Raw genomic sequence first — 24,224 nt, 5'->3', positions numbered from 1 at the left:
AATAAAGCCTGGGGGGCGAAGCGCATGCCTGTCATTCTTCCCCAGAACTCCTCAGGTCGCCCTCATCGTAAAAAAAAGAGCATGGAGTGTAGCGTTTAGCCCGAGTTTGACATCTGATTTATGCAGCGGCAGAAACAGATACAGGTCACTGTCAACAAGTCAGCTGTTTTTGTTGGCCGTTCGCTGCTCGACTCTTTCTGTCACACTCTTTTGTCTTGATCACTCTCTGCACGTTCTTGGCGGCGCTGCGCCTTTTCGCGAGATCGTCTTCGCTCATATTTTGACATCTTAATCTACGCTGTGTTTTGATAACAGATTTATATCCTCTGATAATCCAGCGAGAGCCCGACAGACATCAGCATCTCCACAGCACAAACCCTCATGAAGGACGAGATTAAAATAATCGTGATGATTGTAATGATGAGGACAAGAGGAAACACAATGGGTAATTTCAGATTTCACCTTCAAAATGAGCATTTAGGGCCCTATCATACACCCGGCGCAGTGGGGCGCAGGGCGTGGCGCAATAGTCTTTTGGTAGTTTCAGCTTGGCGCAAGAGTGGTTTTGAGGCGTTGCGCTACGCTGTTTAAATAGCAAATGCATTAGCGCTCATATGTGCGCTCATAGGCGTTCTGGTCTAAAAAGGAAGCGTTCTGAGGCGGACCGCTGGCGCGTTGCTATTTTGAGAAACTATAATAGATTTTTCATTAGACCAAAACTAACCCGGTCTAAACTCCAGCGCAGAGTTGCGCCTCGCTTACACACTGCTTAATACACACAAGAGAGCAATAGGCAAATATCTTTACATATGAAAACAATTAAATATTAAGGATATATATAGGATATAATAAGAATAGATACAGAATATAAATATAAAGGATTAAAATATTACAAAACATATTATTTTCTAGCCTACATAAATATGAAAAACCACTGCTTTATGTCTTCTTCATCTCGGGAGGCTTTTTCAGTTCATTCATAACAATTTGCTTTTGTATAATGTTATTATTATTATTAGCAGTATTATTTATTATATCCATATTTATATTTGTTTTATTAAAAACAAGCTTAGATTTGTCCACCTGTCAGGTTTTAGACCATATGGGGCACAGCATGTGTTTTAGGATATAACTCAAGTTTTTGAGCACACTTCATTATTATTGTTCATTTATTAATTTGCTGGAAATTAGAACTGAATTTAGAAATAGTTTTGAAACGAATATTTGCGCTTAACAAACAAAATTAATTATTTATAGACTAATTGATGTCTGTGTGTAAAGGTTTCCCTATCCAAGAGCGAAAGTGATCCATTATCTCTCATTCTCACGCTGTAGATGCTCTGTTTAACAGTTTTCTGTTAATAAACTGTGAACTGTTTGCTTGTGAAATGCTCAGTTTTTCCACTTACACTTACTTCACGTCCTGTAAATAACGAATGCGCTCTTGGCGTGACGCAGCTGCTCTTAAAGGGAATGGGAGATGAGACTCTGATTGGTTTATTCTCAAAACACACCAATAACTCATTAAGAAAATAAACTCAACCCTTTTAGCTCATGCACCACAGCACAAAGCGGATTTTCCCATCCTTAAATTAGCAAAAATGCATTCTGACACGCCCTGAAAGCGTTTGCGCCCTGCGCTTTGCTCTCTGTGCATGGACCGTCAAAATAGAGCCCTTAGTGTCTATTGGCTTTGACTTAAAATAAGGTTAAACATGTTTTCATTAGATGTAGAGTCTGCACCTCAAACATTGCTTTTCTGACTGGCTTGTCTTGTTTCTAGTCTGAATATGTAAAAATTCTTCAATCAAGAAGCATTTTCTAGACAAGTGAAACATGTCAAATTATGGGCTCTAATTTAATTCAGGGGTTCTCAATCTTTTCGGGGCCCACTTCTTTCTCCGATCAATTTTTGAAGACCCACCTGTCTGACATTTTCTCTAAAATATTTATATGAATTGCTCATTTAAACGTTATTATTTATATATATATATATATATATATATATATATATATATATATATATATATATAGTTGAAGTCAGAATTATTCGCGCCCCCTTTTAATTTTTGTAAATATTTCCCAAATGATGTTGAACAGATTCAAGACATTTTCACAGTTTGATAATATTTGTTCTTCTGGAGGAAGTCTGATTTGTTTTATTTTGGCTAGAATAACACAAATACACTTGATTTGTATCTATTGTGAAGTGAATGTATTGACGAGTGAATGAAGCGAGTAAACTCAAAATGTACATCTATTTATGCGCTAATAGCACAATTCATTTGCGCGTCTGATTTGAGCACAGCCATAAGAGTTAAGGTGTTTTACAGTACTGCGTTGTGACTGGAAGGGTGTCCACTGTGTAAAACATATGCTGGAATAGTTGGTGGTTCATTTCTCTGTGGCGACCCATGATGAATAAACGGCCTATGCCAGGGGAAAATGAACGAAGAAATATCCGTGAATTGGCATTTCCCTCTTTTTATTTATGTTTTGAATTGCATTATGATCTTTCTTCCAAAGTGTGTGTTGTGTTGATCTGCAGCTGTTGTATCAGTGTGTGTGTGTGTGTGTGTGTGTGTGTAGAGTGTGTGAGTGTGTTGACAGAGCTGAAGGTCTGCTGACAGCAGTAAGCCCCGCTGCAGCTCTTCTGTCAGTGATCATTCCTCCATTGTGCTCCGTCTGGATCTCGGCCAGCTCTCGCTCACGTCTTCAAGAGGCGCCCGTGGTGTTTCCACATCAGCCAGAACATCAATATCGCTATCACTGCACTGGTGAAACTCATCAATATCCCTGCGTAAATGAGCGATCACCGAGAGAAACGCTGGTGAAACTGCACTGCGGGTGGGCTGAGCTGAAGTTTGGTGGTTTAGCTTTAGCACCGTGTCATTTTAATCTCACATTTACATTCAAGCCACGAGCAAAATGATGGTTTAAATGGAAACCTGGACGATCTGCAAGTTCAGCATTTCAACACAATCCTTAATCATACTTGAAGTGAAAGTTAATTTAACAAATACTCTACGGTAAACCAACTCTACATTCTACTGAACTACAAATCCCACCATGCACTGCAGTCACACACCTGTTTCAGTTCACCTGCTGATTACACACACACACACAGGTAAAGCTGATCTTTACTGATTACTGACTATACACAAACGGCAATGCTGTGGCGCAGTAGGTAGTGCTGTCACCTCACAGCAAGAAGGTCGCTGGTTCGAGCCTCGGCTGGGTCAGTTGGTGTTTCTGTGTGCATGTTTGCATGTTCTCCCCATGTTGGCATTCCCGTTGGGTTCCTCCGGTTTCCCCCAAGGTCCAAAGACATGGGGTACAGGTGAATTGGGTAGGCTAAGTTGTCCGTAGTGTATGAGTGTGCATGGATGTTTCCCAGAGATTGGTTGCAGCTGGAAGGGCATCCACTGCATAAACCATATGCTAAATAAGTTGACGGTTAACTCCGCTGTGGCGACCCCAGATTAATAAAGGGGCTAAGCTGAAAAGAAAATGAATATTCACACTACACTCACACACACATTAATGCTGAGTCTTGTTTCCCTGTAGTGAGCACTTCTAAAAATTAACACTAGCTCTACAAATACTCTGAACACTTACCTTCTAAATGTTCACTCTGCGTTTTAATAAATGAAAGTTTATTATACTATTTAAACCTCTGTTATTTATATAAATCGAGAGATATTTCAGAGATAAGAGCTGGCTAGTTTGACTTACAACATCTGGATTTTTGAGGACTCTTTTAATCCTTTTTTTCTCCGGGATTATCCGACTTGGCTCCACAGAATGGTTTGAATAATGCTGAATAAAGCCTGACTTATGTGGAATTTCTTTATTAAAATCTCCATTGGTTTGTGTATGGAGCGCCGGCTTCACAGAAACCCTGTCCGCAGGGAAACACATCATGCAATTGAAAGCAGCTGAGAGAAGTGGGAAGCTTTTGAGAAGCTAAAACAAACAAATTGCTCTGGTTCTTTACAATTATGTAACCATTTCTGTGGCAGCAGCAAAAAAAAAAGGCAATGAAGGCTTAAGAGACGGGGAGGCTGCAGAGGTCAAGTTCTGGCAGATCTCTTTCTTTCTTTCTCTTCGTCTCTCGTTCTCTGGGAAAGAGGCCAAACCCTGTCAGTTCTGGAGGTCTGAAGCCAAGACGACATGGCGAGAAGACAAAAGTGAAATGTTGGACTACATTCCTCCTTACAGGAGACCTTCTAATATCCAGATGTTGAAAGGAGCGTTTTAGACGGAGCGTTTAGTTTCATTCTTTACCTCTCTCTGACACTTCTGTGCTCCACCACTCTACTAACTCTACAAATACTCTACTGACCACTGACTCTACAAATACTCTACTACTGACTCTACAAATACTCTACTGACCACTGACTCTACAAATACTCTACTACTGACTCTACAAATACTCTACTACTGACTCTACAAATACTCTACTACTGACTCTACAAATACTCTACTACTGACTCTACAAATACTCTACAACTGACTCTACAAATACTCTACTACTGACTACAAATACTCTACTACTGACTCTACAAATACTCTACTACTGACTCTACAAATACTCTACTACTGACTCTACAAATACTCTTCTACTGACTCTACAAATACTCTACTACTGACTCTACAAATACTCTACTACTGACTCTACAAATACTCTACTACTGACTACAAATACTGTACTACTGACTCTTCAAATACTCTACAACTGACTCTACAAATACTTTACTACTGACTCTTCAAATACTCTAATATTGACTCTACAAATACTCTAATATTGACTCTACAAATACTCTAATATTGACTCTACAAATACTCTAATATTGACTCTACAAATACTCTAATATTGACTCTACAAATACTCTAATATTGACTCTACAAATACTCTAATATTGACTCTACAAATACTCTAATATTGACTCTACAAATACTCTACTACTGACTCTACAAATACTCTAATATTGACTCTACAAATACTCTACTACTGACTCTTCACATACTCTAATATTGACCCTACAAATACTCTACTACTGACTCTTCACATACTCTAATATTGACTCTACAAATACTCTACTACTGACTTCAAATACTCTAATATTGACTCTACAAATACTCTACTACTGACTCTACAAATACTCTAATATTGACTCTACAAATACTCTACTACTGACTCTACAAATACTCTACTACTGACTCTACAAATACTCTAATATTGACTCTACAAATAATCTACTACTGACTATTCACATAATCTAATATTGACCCTACAAATACTCTACTACTGACTCTTGAAATACTCTAATATTGACTCTACAAATACTCTACTACTGACTCTACAAATACTCTACTACTGACTCTACAAATACTCTAATACTGACTCTACAAATAATCTACTACTGACTATTCACATAATCTAATATTGACCCTACAAATACTCTACTACTGACTCTACAAATACTCTACTACTGACTCTACAAATACTCTACTACTGACTCTACAAATACTCTAATACTGACTCTACAAATACTCTACTACTAACTTTAGTGAGACTTTTGTGAATACAAACTCTACTAATTCCTATTTGGGAAATATTTGAAAAAGAAATAAATATTCACAGGAGGTGTGAATAATATGGGAAATCCAGTTAATATTTTCTTTCAGTGTGTGTGTGTGTGTGTGTGTGTTTGTGTGTGTTATTGTGCGTTCGTGTCCGCACCTGTAATCCTCTGTCCGGTTAGCAGAGATGAAAGTGTTGTTGGTGTAATCAGAGGAAGCTCTGTTTCTTTCAGTCCAGAACTCGCCACTATTACAGGACGTGTTTAACACACACATCCAGACACACAAACGCAAAACACAAAAAAACTAAAATGGCAGCTGTCTAACAAACGCAGTGGGACCGAAACCAGCATCGTCCCCACAACCTTTCATGGACTCCAAAAATACTGCAAATAGTCTTTCGATAAATAAACACGGCTTAAAATAAGGAAAGCAATGGGTCTTTTAAGGCTGAGAATAACCGTGGCTCTTTCATGTATGAGGAAGCCACGAACAATCTCATTGTTGCATTGTTACATTTCCGTTTCTCCCAGTGAAACCTCTGTAGTAGGATTATAAGGTCACCTGAGCCCTTTGTAGGGCACAGTCTAATATAAACGCAGCCAACCACACCTCAATAACCTATTTTCACACATATAAACACACAACCGTTTATTGAGTTGTGAAGAGCATGATTCATCTGTACATTAAGAAAAAATAACGTTCAGGTATTTACTTACAGTTGAAGTCAGAATTATGAGCCCCCCTGTAAATTTTACCCAATTACTGTTTAACGACGAGATTTTCTTCAGCACATTTCTAATCATAATAGTGTTAATAACTCATTTATAATAACTGATTTCTTTTATCTTTGCCATTATGACAGCACATAGCCTATTAGATATTTGAATATTAGATATTTGGTGTGACTTAAAGTGACATGTAAAGGCTTCACTAGGGTAATTAGGGTAAAGTTAGGGTAATTAGGCAAGTCATTGTATAACAGTGGTTTGTTCTGGAGACAATCCAACACTAATATTGCTGAAGGAGGCGAATAATATTGAGCTGAAAATGGTTTAAAACAATTAAAACTGCTTTTATTCTAGCCCAAATAAAACAAATAAGACTTTCTCCAGAAGAACAAATATTAGAGGAAACACTGTGAACAACTCCTGAATCTGTTCAACATCATTTGGGAAATATTTGAGAAAAATCTTACACACACACACACACACACACACACACACACACACACACACACACACATACAAAACTTCCATTTGTTTTGACTCTTTATTATTTTATTCTTATCCTTATTCTTTTATTCAAGCTCTTCTAATCATCAGAAAGATGCAGGATCTAAATCAGTTACTAAATCTAAGTCAATTTGTTAATGTTATGGAATTTTCATACCTCCTTCATTAACTTTTAATGTAGAAAAGTTTTTTAATAGTTTAAAGCAATATGTATATTAACTGGACTGGTGTTTTTTTTATAATTTTTAAGGACTTTCATATGCCATGTATTGTATCAAGCTACTAAAATAGCAATAAAAGTAACTGCAGAGTTCGATTTCAACATTAAAAGTTACAACATAGACTCATTCTGTAAATGTACCCCTATATACATTTCTGGAGATTGTGAATTATGTAGCCAGAGTTACACATGGCTGCATTTTGTCTTTAAACGAATGCTATGGGGCCGTTCCTTTTCATGCTAGCAGCTGACCGTTTATCTCCATATGGACAGATTCCTACTGCTACACGTTTCCCCAGTGTCGGCAGACTTGAGACACAGAGCAGAATTGACCATGACAACGAGGTTTGAGTCTGGTGAAGATTGGTTTCAGAAAGCGGGCAGACAAAAACAAAAGCCAGAAAATAAAATAAGTAAATAACAGGGTGAAAATGTGGTCAAATCTGAAAATGTGGTAAAAATCAGGTGAGGGCTTTTCTTTTTCTGGATTGCTTTTGAAAACACTGTCGGTTGGGTTTAGGGAAGGGGTTGGTAAGGGATCGGTCGGTCAGTCCAATGGTTGTATGGCTCTCGTAAGAGAAATCGGAGATATGAAAAAGCGTACACAGCGCCCTCTGGGGGATTCTCGAAAACAAAAATTGCAAAAAAACATAGCTCCTAGGATGTATTTGGCGCTCTCCAGAAATGTATACAGGGGTACAATATCAGAAAGAGCCTGAGTTTTCAGAATGAACAGCTATCGGTAGAGATAATGCAATTCAAAACTTTAAAGAAATGAAAAAAGCATGAAATACAGAACCTGTTAAATAACAGATTTTATTTTTTACAGTGAACTTGGGGTGGGTTTCCCAAACAACCACTAAAAAGTAAATTAATTTAAATATACTTTGTATATAATAATTAATGTGACCCAAGTTTAAAGTGCAAAGCATTACTTGATTTAATAATATATTGTGATTTTCATACAAAAACATACTTACACTTTATTTTAAGTAACATTAATTACTATGTATGTACATTTAAATAATAATTTGGTACAATGTACTTATTATGTACATACATGTATTCCACATATGTTTTTAAATTATTTGCATGTAATTATTTCTGTAAGTACATTTATAAATATGAACACAATATGTTGTACTGATTTTGTGATGTACGTACATAATAGGTAATGTGACTTAAAATAACGCGTTGCCAAAAACACAGTTTTAGTATAAATAGTGTTACTGTAAAACACATGCTCAAGAAAGCAAAGATCCAGCAACAGCAGGATTCATAAAGAGTTCACAAACCAGAGAAACACAGGAAGAGTCGGTGAGAAAACCCCTTGAAAAACAGGAATGAAGGGTAATGAGTTTGGTGTGTAAGGGAGCAAAATGTGAGAAGCAAAACACTGTCGAATGAGAAACGTGAAGGAGGCACCATATGGGCTGAGTGGATGTGAAGTGACGTCCCATCAACCCAGCGGTCACACTGAGAAATGACCCAACACACACCCAGATCATGCAGATCTTCCCTCCTGAGACACGACTCCACCTAACACACACAAACACACACACGAGGATCGTTTTTAGCATGAAACAGCTGCTCGGTTATGGAAAATGACAAATCGTGTGCGCTTTTAAAGACACCGTGACACTAAATTGAAACTTGTTTGTGTGTAAATCAAAGACTATAAAATGTTAATGTAGCATTTGTGCCCTTGCTGAAGAGTGCAAATTAATCTAGAAGTGGGCGGAGCCAGCCGTCAATACTTTGTCAGCATGACACCATGGCAATCATGCATCACTCCCGGATCATCAAAAATAGGCGACGAGATGGGGCATGGGTGGGGCTGAAATGATTATTATTATTAATATTTGATTATTGTAACAAATAATCCCCACAAAATAGCAAAAGAAAGTATAAAAGCCATATAAAATAATAGCACAAGATACAACCCAGGCTCATTCTGATAATGTACCCCTGTATACGTTTCTGGAGAGCGCCAAATGCGTCCCAGGAGCTATGTTTTTTTTGCAGCTTTTGTTTTCATGAATCCACCAGAGGCCGACTGAATGACTGATCGATTGATCCACCATCCTCCTTCCCTACACCCAACCGACCAGCCTGATCTCCCAAGTATTTTACGTTTTTGTCAATTTAGTGGCTAATTTGTATGAATAAATGTACATTTTAAAAAAGGAGGCATGGCCCCCAACCCCGCCCCTAAACACAATCGTCTTTGGGTAATAAGTAGGCCCACACGGAATCTGTGGGTGCAGAATTCCACAGATTTTCCGCAGATTTTACACAGAATTCCGCAGATTTTTAGCCCATTATTAATTCTGTTTATTTACTTGAGTAAATGTGTAAATCTGAATTTATTCAGTTTTTATTAAGTAATTTATTACTTTTTATTTAATATATTAAGGTTTTAGTTATGATACTCCGTTCAATACTCCCAAAATAATTCCGCAGAAATCCGCAGATTTTTACCAAAATTCTCCACAGAAATAGCAAAAAACGTCTGCAGATTCCGTCTGGCCCTAGTAATAGGCAAATCGTAGTAAATTAGATCGTATAAATTCATACGAATTAGCTACTAAAGCAAAAAGTTATGAATTGCTGCGAGATTCCGTTGAACCACCAGTGTTTTCAAAAGCACCGATTGACCCAATCACCCACTTCCCTAACCCCAACCAACAGTCTTTTCAAAAGCAATCCAGAAAAAGAAAAGCCCTCGACTGATTTTTGCCACGTTTTCAGATGTTCCCACATTCTCACCCTGTTATTTACTTCTTTATTACATTTTTGACTTCTGTTTTTGTCTTACCTGCTTTCTGGAACCGATCTTCTTGCCAGACTCGAACCCTTTTATCGTGGTCAACTCCTTTCTCCGCCTCAAGTCCGTCTACGTATGCGACAAACTACTGGTAACAGTGGGAAATCAGTCCATACGGAGGTAAGCGGTCAGCTGGTAGCGCAAAAAGGACAAAATGCAGCCATATGTAACCCTGGCTACATAACTCGGGATCTTCAGAAATGTATATAGGGGTACGTTTTTAGAATGAGCCTGTGTTGCCTAAACCGTGTCCAAGGGCAATAATGCAGAAGATGCTAAATACAAAAGGGCCCAAAACCGAGCCTTGGGGAACTCCAGTGGCTTAGATCTGACGTTTCAAAGCCTTATAAACTGACTGCAATAAGAAAGATGTGATCTTATATATAAAAGACAAGTGGCCATTACTCTGAGGAAGGCCAGTCTGTGTTTTGTTTTGTTTTGTTTTTAAGTGCACTAAAGCCAAATGAGAATAGTCAGCTGACCTGAATCTACTGCGGTAAGCAGATCATTAGTAATGTGGACAAGTGTGGTTTTGTGCTATGAAGTGGACGGAGGCCAGACTGAAATGTTTCTAATATATATTGTTATCTGAAAGGCAGTGAGAGATCTGTGCTGTTACACTCTCCTCTATTTTTTTATTAGAGATAAACTATAAATTTAAAACAGGACAGAAGTTGTCAGAATCTCACTGGATCGGCTCCTGTTTTTTTAAGTATGGGAGTTAGAGCTGTTTTTAAGTGATGAAGGAATGAAGCCAGAGGACAATGGAGAATGGATGAGTTCAGCGATTAAAGAAGACAAACAAGATGAACAAACCTGAACTAAGCGTGCTGGATGAGGATCAAGTTGATTTAGATTTCTGAATATTACAGGATCTCTGAGGGATGAATAATAGCAGGGCGTCACAGTGGCACAGTGGGTAGCATGATCGCCTCACAGCAAGAAGGTCGCTGGTTTGAGCCTGGACTGATTGAGTTGGTGTTTCTGTGTGGAGTTTGCATGTTCTGCCTGTGTTGGCGCGGGTTTCCTCCGGGTGCTCCGTTGTCCCCCACAGTCCAAACACATGCGCTATAGGGGAGTTGGGTAAGGTAAATTGTCCGTAATGTATGAGTTTGAATCAAATCACTTTTTTTGTCACATCAGCAGCAGCACGTGTACTATGATGAGTGAAAAGCTCAGGGGCTGACTCCTGACATACTCGCAAAAAAACAAAACGATATACATCAGGCGATGTTGACAGTAACACATAGAAGACAATGAGTAGGTGCACACACAGTCTGCCTGTTGTAGACCATATTGCTTTACAATATGTGAATGGGTGTTTCCCAGTTCTGGGTTGCAGCTGGAAGGGAATCCGCTGTGTAAAACATATGCTGGATAAGTTGGCGGTTCATTCCGCTGTGGCGGCCCCTGATAAATAAAGGAACTAAGCCGAAAAAAAAATGAATGAATAAATAATATTTCAGATACTTTTACTTGAACTATTCGTTCATTCATTTTCTTGTCAGCTTAGTCCCTTTATTAATGCAGGGTCGCCACAGCAGAATGAACCGCCAACTTATCTAGCAAGTTTTACCGCAGCGGATGCCCTTCCAGATGCAACCCATCTTTGGGAAACACACATTCACACACACACTCATACACTACGGACAATTTAGCCTACCCAATTCACCTGTACCGCATGTGTTTGGACTGTGGGGGAAACCGGAGCACCCGGAGGAAACCCACGCGAACGCAGGGAGAACATGCAAACTCCACACAGAAACGCCAACTGAGCCGAGGTTCGACCCAGCGACCTTCTTGCTGTGAGGCGACAGCACTACCTACTAGGCCACTGCTTTGTCTACTTGCACTACATGTTTGCGTACACAATGGTACTTTCACTGGAGTGTGATTTCTCAGTACTCTTTCTACCACCGGTTACCTGATCTTTCAGGGCGAAATCAAGCAGAAATGCGGTAAAGAAGCAGCTAGGAAAGTAACAGCGTCCAGGCCACATCAGTCTCTCAGCATTTCTGATTTATGACATTCCAGGCTCTATTTATATTCATGAGCAGGCATGGAAGCGGACCAGCTCTCGTTCCACAGCTTCAAGTTCCCTAGCCATACTTCCAGGAATCCCTGCCATTCCCATACGGTGTTACAGCTCTGTTTGTCCTGATCCAGGACAGGGCACACACACCTGTGGCAAACTGGAGCACAAAAAAAGGGAGTAAACCCGGATCCTTTAAAGTAACAAGTCACTTTTTACAGTGTGGATCAGTCAGCGTATGTTTTACACAGCGGATGCTCTTCGAGCTGCAACCCAGTACTGGGAAACACCCATACACACTCATTCATACACTACGGCCAATGTAGTTGATGTAGTAGGGAAGCAGCAAGCAGGTCGCTGGTTTGAGCATCGGCTGGATCAGTTGGTGTTTCTGTGTGGAGTTTGCATGTTCTATAGGTGAGTGAGTTAGCATGTTTAGCAGTAGTTTATTTACTTTAAAAAAACTAATGGCTAAAAGAATGTTTACTAAAACAAATGTAGACTAAAACAAGCCAGTCTAGCATGAATTAGCATGGCATGTCGGTAGCATGTTTCTAGCACGAATAAGTATGTTGTTAGCATGATTCTATTATGAATTAACATGTTGTTAGCATGATTCTGGCATGAATTAGCATGTTGTTAGCATGTTTTTGGCATGAATAAGCATGTTATTATGATTCTATTATGAATTAGTATGTTGTTAGCATGATTCTGGCATGAATTAGCATGTTGTTAGCATGATTCTGGCATGAATAAGCATGTTGTTAGCATGATTCTGGCACGAATTAGCATGTTGTTAGCATGTTTATAGCATGAATTAGCATGTTTATAGCATGAATTAGCATGTTGTTAGCATGATTCTAGCATGAAGTAGCGCATATCTAGCATGATTCTAGCATGAATTACCATGTTGTTAGCATGATTCTGGCATGAGTTAGCATGATGTTAACATGATTCTGACATTAGTTAGCGTGTTGTTAACATGATTCTGGCATGAATTAGCATGTTGTTAGCATGTGTATAGCATGAATTAGCATGAATGAGCATGAATGAACATGTTGAATTAGCATATAACTAGCATGATTCTATCATTTAGCATGTTTCTAGCATGAATTAGCATGTTGTTAGCATTATTCTAGTATGAATTAGCATGATTCTAGCATGAATTAGCATGTTCCTAACATGATTGCCGTATGATTTAGCTTGTTAATAGCATGAATTAGCATGTTGTTAGCATGATTCTAGCATGAATTAGCATATAACTAGCATGATTCTACCATGGATTAGCTTGATTCTTGCATGAATTAGCATGCTGTTAGCATGATTCTAGCATGAATTAGCATGTTGTTAGCATGATTCAAGCATGAATTAACATGTTGTTAGCATGATTCCAGCATGAATTAGCATGTTGTTAGCATGAATTACCATGTGCTAGCATATCACTAGCATGTTTCTAGCAAGATTAGCATATCAGTAGGATGTTAAAACTACTAGCATGTGTTACAACAGCTAGTCACAGTCTATGGGACAGTTGTTAGGGTATTGTATTTGGTTGCTAGGGAATGGCTAGTAAGTCTAAAGGTCATCAGTGATTGGCTGCTGGCTAGACTGAGCTGAATGAGGCCAGACTCTAGTCTGTAGAACAGTTTGATGCAGAGTTATGAGCTCACAAAGTTTGATCCAATGTTAAGTCAATGGCAGTCTTTTACAATGGAAGTCTATGGACAGTTGCTAAGGTGCCATAAGTGGTTGCTAGGTAGTGGCTAGTAAGTTAAAAAGTCATCAGTCATTGGCTGCTGGCTAGACTGAGTTAAATGAGCCCAGTTAGAAGTCTGTAGGGCAGTCTGATGCAGAGATATGAGCTCACAAAGTTTGACCTAATGTTAAGTCAATGGGACTTTTGGGAATTTTCTGGGTCGTTTTTCGGAAAAACCCAAAGTCGGATCGGTTAGAAAAGACATAGCAACCCGAGTCAGACCAGTTTGAAGGTTTGACGAAAGTTTGAAGTATGTACCTTAAAAGGTTTAGGAGGAGATACACTTTAAAATTAGTCTCAGAAGCAGCAGAGGTTTAAGTGAGATAACATGTTGTCTTTTTAGGCCACCATAACAAGCACCACCTTTTGATCACTTTAACTACGATTAATAAATGCTGTAATGCTAGTAAATACATTAACTGATGCATCCTCATTCTAAAGTTTAGAGTCTCGTCATTTCAGCTGAGAATACTTTTGAGGATTCATTCTGTTGCTGTTTGGCTCCCATAATGCACCGCGGGCCAAGACCTTCTTAATTAATCATTTACTGTGGTGCACTCTTAATAGTTCATGAAGATGTTGACTGCCAAAAGCTGAAATATTCATTAGAGCACTTTGTAGACGTCTGCCTGATCGAACACACTTTACTGGAGTCATTAGTTGATGATCGCAGACAGCGAGCGCTCGGCCGGGTGTGTCTGATTAAGGAGATGGCCAAAATATGCAGAGAGCAGCGCTGGGATTGGGCTCTTATTGTCTGACTGGAATATCAGCTCAAGACTGCATTAGATGCGGATCCAGGAGCAGAATCCGGTACTGCTCATCTGTGATTCATTTAGTAACCTGCACTGTACAAATATCCGTAAATTAGCAGTTTTCTGTACTCTATATATGTATAGCACTGCATACTTATACACATGTTTGACTTTGCAGTCCACTACTGATTAATCCACACACACATACATACACACACACACACACACAGGGCCTGATTCTGGTTTCCATACATTCCTGCTGTCTGTGTTTCAGGATGTGTGTCGGTGTGTCAGGATGTGGAGCAACTCTTCCTTCCTGACTGATGAGCAGACACATACTCTGAAAAATAGTGCCATCCATCTACTGTGACACTGAAGCACCCTGGGGAACCCACCACAGCCTCTCCTTATCGTCCTCCCTTCAGAAACAAGATGACATGCTTCAGAGAAATTGATGATCATATGACTTCACCTGCTGCGGTATGTGTGCAATCCCTTATTACACCCACATGAACAAAACACTGTAGCGTATAGTAAATACTGAAGTGTTTTACAACCGTCATATAGTAGAGTGTGGTATATTACAGTATCTACTACTCTTTAGTGAATGACTCTTTGCATACTGCAGTATTATTAACTGATAAACTGTAATGAATACTGTAGTATGCTTTGGCTTTCACTACAGTAAACTGTGATAGTGTTGTTGTGTAATATAGTCTATAGTTGTAGAAAATTACTGTATTGGGGAACTTGTATTAATGTAGTTGCTGTTGTTAACATAGCAACTTCAGAATCACCGCAACAGATCGATTACGATAGTTGTTGTGTAACCATAGCAACTGTAGAATCACTTCAACAGATTAATTACTATAGTTGTTGTGTTACCATAGCAACTGTAGAACCACAACAACAGATCAATCAATATAGTTGTTGTGTTACCATAGCAACTGTAGAATCACCACAACAGATTGATTACTATAGCTGTTGTGTAACCATAGCAACTGCAGAATCACAGCAACAGATCGATTACTATAGTTGTTGTGTTACCATAGCAACTGCAGAATCACCGCAACAGATCGATTACTATAGTTGTTGTGTTACCATAGCAACTGCAGAATCACCGCAACAGATCGATTACTATAGTTGCTGTGTTACCATAGCAACTGCAGAATCACCGCAACAGATCGATTACTATAGTTGTCGTGTTACCATAGCAACTGTAGAATCACCACAACAGATCAATTACTATAGTTGCTGGGTTACCATAGCAACTGCAGAATCACCGCAACAGATCGATTACTATAACTATTGTGTTACCATAGCAACTGTAGAATCACCGCAACAGATCAATTAAATTTGATCAGTCCTCTGATGGTCAATAACTTGCATAATTAACTTAATTAATCTAGTTAAGTCTTTAAATTGCTGATTTAAAATCTTGCAAAATAACTAGTCAAATATGATGTCTTGTCATCATGGCAAAGACAGAATAAAAAGAGTTAGAAAAGAGTTATTGAAACTTTAATGTTTAAAAATGTGTTGAAAAAATCTTCTCTCCATTAAATGACACTTGGGAAATATTTTTCTAAAAATGTAAATTTCACAGAAGGTGCACATGTAATATTGACTCCAGCTGTACTTTGCCATCTGGTGGACTGTTGCAAATGAATTTAAGGTTAAATGTAAATCTTTCTTCTTTCAGTGTAACAACTCAAAGCTGATGGCAGAAGTCCAGCTCCACATTTACCTCACACCCTCACTTCCACAAACCACAGCAGCTGTAGACCAAACACAGACGGTCCTGAAGAGGTGACAAATTAAGTGTGTGTGTGTGTGTGTGTGTGTGTGTGTGTGTGTGTGTGTGTGTCCAGCACTGCTATTATGTGTCTAATGGGGACAGAAAAACCTGCAGGACATTTCAGAGACATTGGGTCCAGCTCAGATTTACACTCCTCTTCCTGTTCGTCACGGTCACTGATCTCAAACCAGTGCTTATAAAAAGACACTGCAGTCTGTGCCATGTACTGTACACTGAACAAAAATCTGCTTTTATTATTTTAGTTAAATCAAGTGTACATTTCTAGTCAACTTATATCAACTAATCATTCATTCATTCATTCATTTTCTTTTCGACTTAGTCCCTTTATTCATCAGGGGTCGCCACAGTGAAATGAACAGTCAACTCATCCAGAAGAGATTTTTAAGGGATATAAGAAGCAAAAATAAGAAGAAAAATGCATGAATGAATGAATCAATGAATGAATCAATGAAAAGAGAAAAAAGAAAAACAGAGAAATAAATACATAAATAAAAACAGAAATGAATGAATAAATTAATAAATTAATAAATAAATAAATAAATAAAAGGAAAAAGAGAACAAAATGAATAAAGAGAATAAAAAATAAAAAGGGAAAAAGGGAAAAATAAATAAATAAAATAACAAAAGCAAAGAAAAAAGTAATAAAATGAATAAGTAAACAAATAAAAATGGAAAAATAATTAAATAAGAAAATAAATGAAGAGAATAAATAAAGAGGGGAAAATAAATCATCAGAGGGGAAAAGCCCCGCCCACTAGTGCCCATCTTTCCCTCATTAACATAAAGAGCCCTGAGTAAGAAGCAGCCATCCATTAGTCATTCTAATTGTGTCGTGAATATTCAGTGGAACAAGCTTTTCATTCACATAAATTGTCCCATTGTAGTAATATTTTACTATTAGTATTATTATTATTTATTATATTATTTATAATGCTGTTATTATTTGACACTTTTAATGAGATTTTCTCAAGCTTAAACCCCTAATAATAATCATCATCATCACTAAAATTATTATTAAAGTAGGATCTTTTCATTCCCTAATAAATAATAATTATTAAATAAAATTTCTTAATAAATCGGCCCTTTATTTATTTATTTATTTATTTATTTATATGACATATATATGATATTAGAGTAGGTGTTATCTTTTGTAAGTGATTTAATGTTTTAAAATCAATAATATTAGTAAAGATAACATATGTGCTATTTACATATATTTCAGTGAACAATATGTAAAGCAAGTGCATGGTTTTATCAAAACTAATATTGGATTTTATTTTAAATGTGTGTTTGTGTAAAACAATATCATCTGCACAGAGTAATGATGTGGTTCTTCTCTAAAGAAGTAGTTCCTCCACCCCATTTACAGCATCATTATAGGAGTTTTACGTTATAAATAACGTGCTTCAAGCGATGGATCTGTGACAGAGACTCTAGGGGTTTAGGGAAACACTCGTCACTACATCGCTCTTTTCCCAAATGATGCATCGTACTGTGATAGTTCAGCCGTGAGTTACGTCGTTGATTGGGAAATGCACAGTTAAGAGAAAACTTTTCTTAGTTTCTGCACAGTTTCCATCTTTTTTGTAGTCCAAATATTTAAATATCGAGAAGTATTTTCTACAAGCAAAGAAATAGTGAGCCAAAGCTTGTCATTTGGCACAATAATCATGTTCTTGAATAATATTATCTTGCTCATCCCTTTATCAGATCATTTTAGCTTGTTTTAATGAAAAACTCACTTAATTTTGACTCATCATAGCTGAAAATAACACAATGTTTTATATCTGCCCTTTTAATGCTTCTTGATTTCAGAATCTTTTGCTATTTGGTCTAGAAACTAAAGCTGAAGTGTTTACAGTGCAGACATGTTTAGTATTGCACACGTGTTCAGGTGAGGCTCAGGTACAAACACAGAGCCGCTTGTTGCTCTTCACACTTTCAGCTTCACCTCTTCAAGAGGAATCGAGTTTCATTTGCATCCTTTATTTAGCCGCAGTGGTTTCCCTCAGCGCCGTCGCCATAATACACTCTTTCATCAGCACATCATTAGACGCTTATGCGCTGCTGAAAATGTAGATCTGTGAGCATGTTGAATCCTCGAGAGAGCGTGAGCCTTCAGTATGTCTGACACTGGAGACTTCCATTTTCAAACAAAGCTCAGATTATGTTAGCATGCTAATGAAACACAAGGATTAACCCATAACCTTCTGTCCAGTGACACCTACCGCTTTATTATTGACCCGTTTACATGGACATCAGTAATCTTTGTACTTAAGAATTAATCTGAATACCTTATTCATTCATTTTCAAGACCTTTATTCATCAGGGGGCACCACAGCGGAATGAACCGCCAACTATTCCAGCATATGTTTTACACAGCGGATGCCCTTCCAGCTGCAACCCAGTACTGGGAAACACCAAATGAATAAAAAGAGGGGGGGGGGGCAGAGAAATAAATACATAAATAAATAAAAACATTAATACATGAATGAAGAAAAAAATAAATAATATTGAAGAAAGAAAAAGAGAAAAAAATAAAGAATAAGAATAAAAGGAAAAAAAGACAACAAGGGGAAATAAAAACAAGGGGAATAAAATAAATAAATAAATAAATGAAAAAAAGAGAAAAAAATTTAAATAAAGAGAATAAAATGAATGAATAAATAGATAAATAAATAAAAGGAAAAAAGAGAAAAATTAAATAAGAGAATAAATTAAATAAATAAATAAAAGGAAAAAAGAGAAAAAATTAAATAAGGGGAATAAAATGAATAAATAAATAAAATGAATAAATAAATAAATAAATAAAAGGAAAAAAGAGAAAAAATAAATAAAGAGAATAAATTAAATAAATTAATAAATAAATAAATAAATAAATAAATAAATAAAAGGAAAAAGAAAAAAAATAAATAAGGGGAATAAAATGAATAAATAAATAAATAAATAAATAAAAGGAAAAAGACAAATAAATAAATAAATAAATAAATAAATAAATAAATAAATAAATAAATGAATAAATAAATAAATAAATAAATCAAAAAAAAAAAACAAGGAAAAACAGAGAAAAAATTAAAACTCTACACAGAAACACCAACTGACCCAGCCGGGACTCGAACTAGTGACCTTCTTGCTGTGAGGCCACAGTGCTAAACACAGTGTCACCCCCATAGAAACACATTTTCACTCAAATTTAAAGAACACTTTTTAACCCAACAGATGGGTTAGTCTACATTTGACCCAATGTTTCCTTACAACAACCCAGATTTTTTTGTTGTTGTTTTTGAGTGGCATGTAGCACTTTTCTAATCTCAATCGACTCTAGAGTGATTGGAGGTTATAGTCTGATAACCTTCGCCCTTTATAAACAACCCAGACTGTTTATCGCGACTCTGAGTGTGTGGAGAGCAAGGCTGCCGTCTATTGGTTTGTCAGGGTTAACACGCAATAATATTATGCTAGTGTGGGCTCTACAAGGGCAGGTAAACACGTCCTCGAGCTCGAGTATTAGTCAGAGGAAAACCTTACAGCAGACAAACACAAACAGATCAACACGACTCCTGAACGCTGCTTATCTGCAGAGAGAGAGAGAGCAAAGGCCAGGAGTCTTCCAGCACTTCAGGATTGTTTTTCCTGACACTTCAGCAGACAAGAGGAATGACCTGGCAAATACAGACAGATGCTATTACACACTCAAAAAATTACTTTTGCTACTCGTTCAAACTGAGTTGAAACAACACAATCGTTTTTTTTAGACAACTTGATTGTTTCATGTTCAATCCACTTACATTTGTAAGAACAATCAAGATGACCCAATTGATTTGTGTTGAGATAGCATAAATGGATCATGTGGAGTCCAGCATTTGTTTTACAGTGTACCTAGATGCTATCACACCCTCTAAAAAGGCTGGGTTGTTGTAACTTAATGGTGGGTCAGCTATGGACAGTGGACAGCTATATACACTAGATATCGCATAGGGACCCTGAGCATGCGTCAATAGCGCCGCCACATTGGTACAGTGCTCCCAGGACAAATGTCAATCAACCGCACTAGTCAAGACAGTGTTATTACGTGAAGATGTGGGACTTTAGCGCTGTCTATGAGTGTAGTAATGAGCAAACAAAGAAAACAAAGCACAAAGGCAGAACATTTCATAGGTAAGATTAAGTTTTTTTCTGTTTTTGTATGTTCTGAACCTTTGTGCTAATCAGGTAACGTTATTGATGATAACAGTCTCTTACTGCATTCACCATACGGCAAAGCAGCTCCAACTCGCACTAAACACTCGGCTTATGCTAGTTTTGTTGAATAAAATCAGCAAACAATGCAAAAGAAATATGACAACGAGATGCTGCACTGCCAGAAACTGGTATTATTGTCGGCTAACATTAGTGAAAGAGTCGTTCATAACGGAGATTCATTCACAAACGAGTCGCTCCCTCCGTCAGTATGAGCAGTGAAAGCAGGAGAGGAGCTGTGCTTCAGGACATGATTAGATTACATTTAACAGAGGGTGGATAGTACATCTGTACACACAAACACAAGCTTTTTGTCAGGAATGCCCGTGCGGTCACTGATCCATCAATGTAGAAAAGTGATGTAAAATTATAATTTTCATAATTAAAAAAAAAAATTGCATACTAACATCCAGGAAAACTCCCATAGATATCACATAGATATATGTGTATATGTGTATATCTCTGGCTCTCTAGTGTCTATCGACACTTATAATGTTAACCTGCACTCCATTGAACTTCTAAACAGGCTGCACATGATCAGAATACTTTTTTATTTTGAGCCTTTTTTGTGCAGTACATTTTTCTTCTCTCAGTGTGAGATGGAAAGAAGAGAGTCTCTTACACTTTGGGCACAATTTCCTCTGTGTTTCCTCCCAGTAGAGCAGCGTCTGCAGAATGTGCAGAGTAGAGCTTTTGTGCAGTGCTGAATGTGAGCTGCCAATGAGACACACACACATACACTCACACACACACTCACACACACACTCACTCACACACAGAGAATTCTAAATGTATTTATTTAGAATTCTATTTATTTATTTTTTATTTGCTTAAATTGTTTTGTTTTTTCCATTTTATTTATTTTTTCTTTTGATTTATTTTTGCATTTTTTTCCTTTTTTTATATATTTGTTTTTTTATTCTTTTTATAATGTTACACATTTTATTTATTTATTTATTCTTTTTATTATTATTTATTTTCTTATACATTTTTCTTTATTTATTCGTTTAATTTTTTTCTTTTTTCCTTTTTTATTTATTTATTTAGTTTTCTATTCTCTCTATTTATTTATTTATTTATTTATTCATTTTATTATTTGTTTATTTATTTATTCTTTTTATTTACTCTTTTGTTATTATTTTCTCTTTTGTCCTTTATTTATTTATTTATAAGTTCATTGAATTTGTTTCTCTTTTTTCCTTTTTATTTATTTATTTATTTACTTACTTTCTAATCTTTCTATTTATTTATTTATTTATTTATTCTTTTTATTCTTTTTAATTACTCTTTTGTAAATTTTTGTCTCTTTTGTCATTTTTTATTTATTTATTTATTTTTTCCATCTTTTTCCTTTTTATTTATTTATTTTGTTTTTATTCTCTTCATATTTTTTTCATTTTATTTATTTATTCTTTTTAATTTTTTTTCTTCTCTTTTTCCTTTCCTATTTATTTATTTACTTATTTTTTATTCTCTTTATTTTTTTCCATTTTATTTTATTTTTTATTTGTCCTTTTTATTTATTTGTTTATTTATTTATTATTATTTTTGTCTTTTATTCATTTATTTATTTATTTTTCCTTTCTTTCATTTTTCAATTTTATTAATGTGTTTATTTAAATACACTTGTGGTAATAATTCTCTGTTTCTTTTTCTTCCCTTTTTCATTCATTCGTTCCTTTTTTTTCTTTTTTTTTTTTGCTTCTTATATGCCTTAAAAATCTAATAATTCAATTCGATTGCTTACTCCTATATTGTCTCACCAAACACACACACACACACACACACACACACACACACATTTAGTTGTGCAGTTCTGATCTGCAGTCTGGAAGAATGGCTGGATTTTTGATCATAAATCTGTGGCGGGACAGCGTGGAGGAAAATCTGCTATAAGAGATGTTTGACAAATGAAATATGAAAGACGTGACGTGATTATTACACACTTGTGGTACAATATGAGATTTATTCAACACAAAATTAAGCAGATATACTGTATAACAGACTACTGGACTGGATGATGAAGACTTTTCACCAAAAATGCTTTTAACCAAAGATTCATGAAAATACTGTCAAAAATAAAATCTTGTTCAGTTCAGTCCATATCTGACCCAATGTTAAGATAAGATTATCCAGCACTTTTTGGAGAGCACTTATTTTTTCCAATTACTGCTCATATTTTTCATTGTAATAGTCATAATTGGGGCGGTGCGGTGGAGCAGTGGGTAGCAATATCACCTCACAGCAAGAAGGTCGCTGGTTCGAGCCTTGGCTGGGTCAGTTGACATTTCTGTGTGGAGTTTGCATGTTCTACCCTGTGTTGGTGTGGGTGTTGGTGGGGTGTTGGTGTTTGGTGCGGGAGCCGAGGCTCGAACCAGGACCTTCTTACTGTGAGGCCACAGTGGCTAACCACTGAGCCACCATGCCAGCCTATTATTATTATTACATTTTAAAAATTGCTGGGTTATTGTAACCCAATATTGGGTTGAATATGGACAAAACCAACCATTGGGTTAAGAAGTGCCATTTAAATGCGAATTGATAAAAATGAACTTGAATGTTCAGACTTTTATTTAGAATTATTTTTATTTATTAACTCTTTTTTTTCTTAGTTTTCTTTTTTCCGTTTTATTTATTTATTTGCTCTTTTGTTCTCTTTTTATATATTCATTTTTTATTCTTATAATTTTTTTATCTTTTTTTCATTTTTATTTATTAATTTGTTTATTCATTTCATTTTTTCTCTTTTCCTTTTTCCTTTATTTATTTTTATTTTTCTATTCTCTTTATTTTCTTTTTCACATTTTATTTATTTATCTATTTTTTTATTTATTCTTTTATTTCTCTTTTGTCCTTTATTTATTCATTCATAATTGTTTTCTCTTTTAGATTTTATTTATTTATTCTTTTAATTTTAATTTATTTATTTAGTTTTATATTCTCTTTATTAATTTTTTTTTTCCATTTTATTTATTCATTGGGTTAAAATTGCCATTTAAATGTAAATTAAAATGAACTTTAATGTTCAGACTTTTATGTTTTATTTCTCTATAATTTTCAATCAATTTTAACTAATTTTTCATAAAAAAAATAAATAAATAAAATAATTTTCTCTAAAACACCATAAACCCAACAATGAATTAAATATTTAACATGATCATACATGACTCGTGATGCATTCATAATTTTAGTTTGCTGTGTTTAAAATTCGCCATTCCCAGCCACCATTCATCTAAACTATATTCAAAAAGGAGCAGCTTAGACATTCTGCAAAATATCTCTTTTCCAAAATACATCTTATTTTAAAGTGTTCTCGCTGCATACTAATTATTGATAAAACAAATTATACTACTGAAGAAATTACAATTAATTTAATTGTACTACTCAGTGACTGAATGAATATTCACACTGTAAGAAGCACAGCATGAAATAATGTGAGTCTAAAAGCAGGAACAATCTGTTGAGAGTTTAGTAAGTGAATGCAGTACGCCTAAACTGACAGATTTCTACAGTCTCCATCATGATGTATTGAGTAAATGATGACAGGTTAGCTATTCTGGGACAAAATATTTGATCAACAATCAAGTTTCCTTCATATAATTTGCATGCCTACAGTAATGATGTACGCCACATGATTAAAACAAGTGCTCGTCAGTGGATTTGGTATGCATTGGATCTGCAAGGCCAGACATGTTGTTTCAGAAAATAACATACACACACACACACACACACACACACACATACTTGTATACATG

At 36.2% G+C, this 24,224-nt stretch overlaps 1 protein-coding gene and 1 long non-coding RNA gene across 7 annotated transcripts in view; one reads left to right on the top strand and one right to left on the bottom strand.

Annotated features, from left to right (window-relative positions):
• The window catches only part of znf1014 (zinc finger protein 1014), a 560,414-nt gene that overhangs the window by 335,889 nt on the left and 200,301 nt on the right, over positions 1-24,224 (top strand). The window lies entirely within an intron of this gene.
• LOC141377573 (uncharacterized) overlaps positions 6,224-24,224 on the bottom strand; it is a 32,270-nt gene continuing 14,269 nt past the window's right edge. For 2 of the 5 annotated variants that reach the window (XR_012389931.1, XR_012389942.1), the window contains 2 exons: positions 10,685-12,060; positions 7,835-8,580 (listed from right to left, as the gene is read on the bottom strand). This is a non-coding gene — a long non-coding RNA (uncharacterized lncRNA). Of the gene's footprint in view, positions 8,581-10,684; positions 12,061-21,091; positions 21,365-24,224 lie in introns of those variants that run through there. The other 3 variants (XR_012389937.1, XR_012389929.1, XR_012389943.1) reach the window with 3 other exon arrangements.

Source organism: Danio rerio, chromosome 2, assembly GCF_049306965.1.
Source record: "Danio rerio strain Tuebingen ecotype United States chromosome 2, GRCz12tu, whole genome shotgun sequence".
Lineage (NCBI taxonomy): Eukaryota > Metazoa > Chordata > Actinopteri > Cypriniformes > Danionidae > Danio > Danio rerio.
Note: the sequence above shows the minus strand (reverse complement) of the source record. Positions and strands in the feature narration are given on the sequence as shown.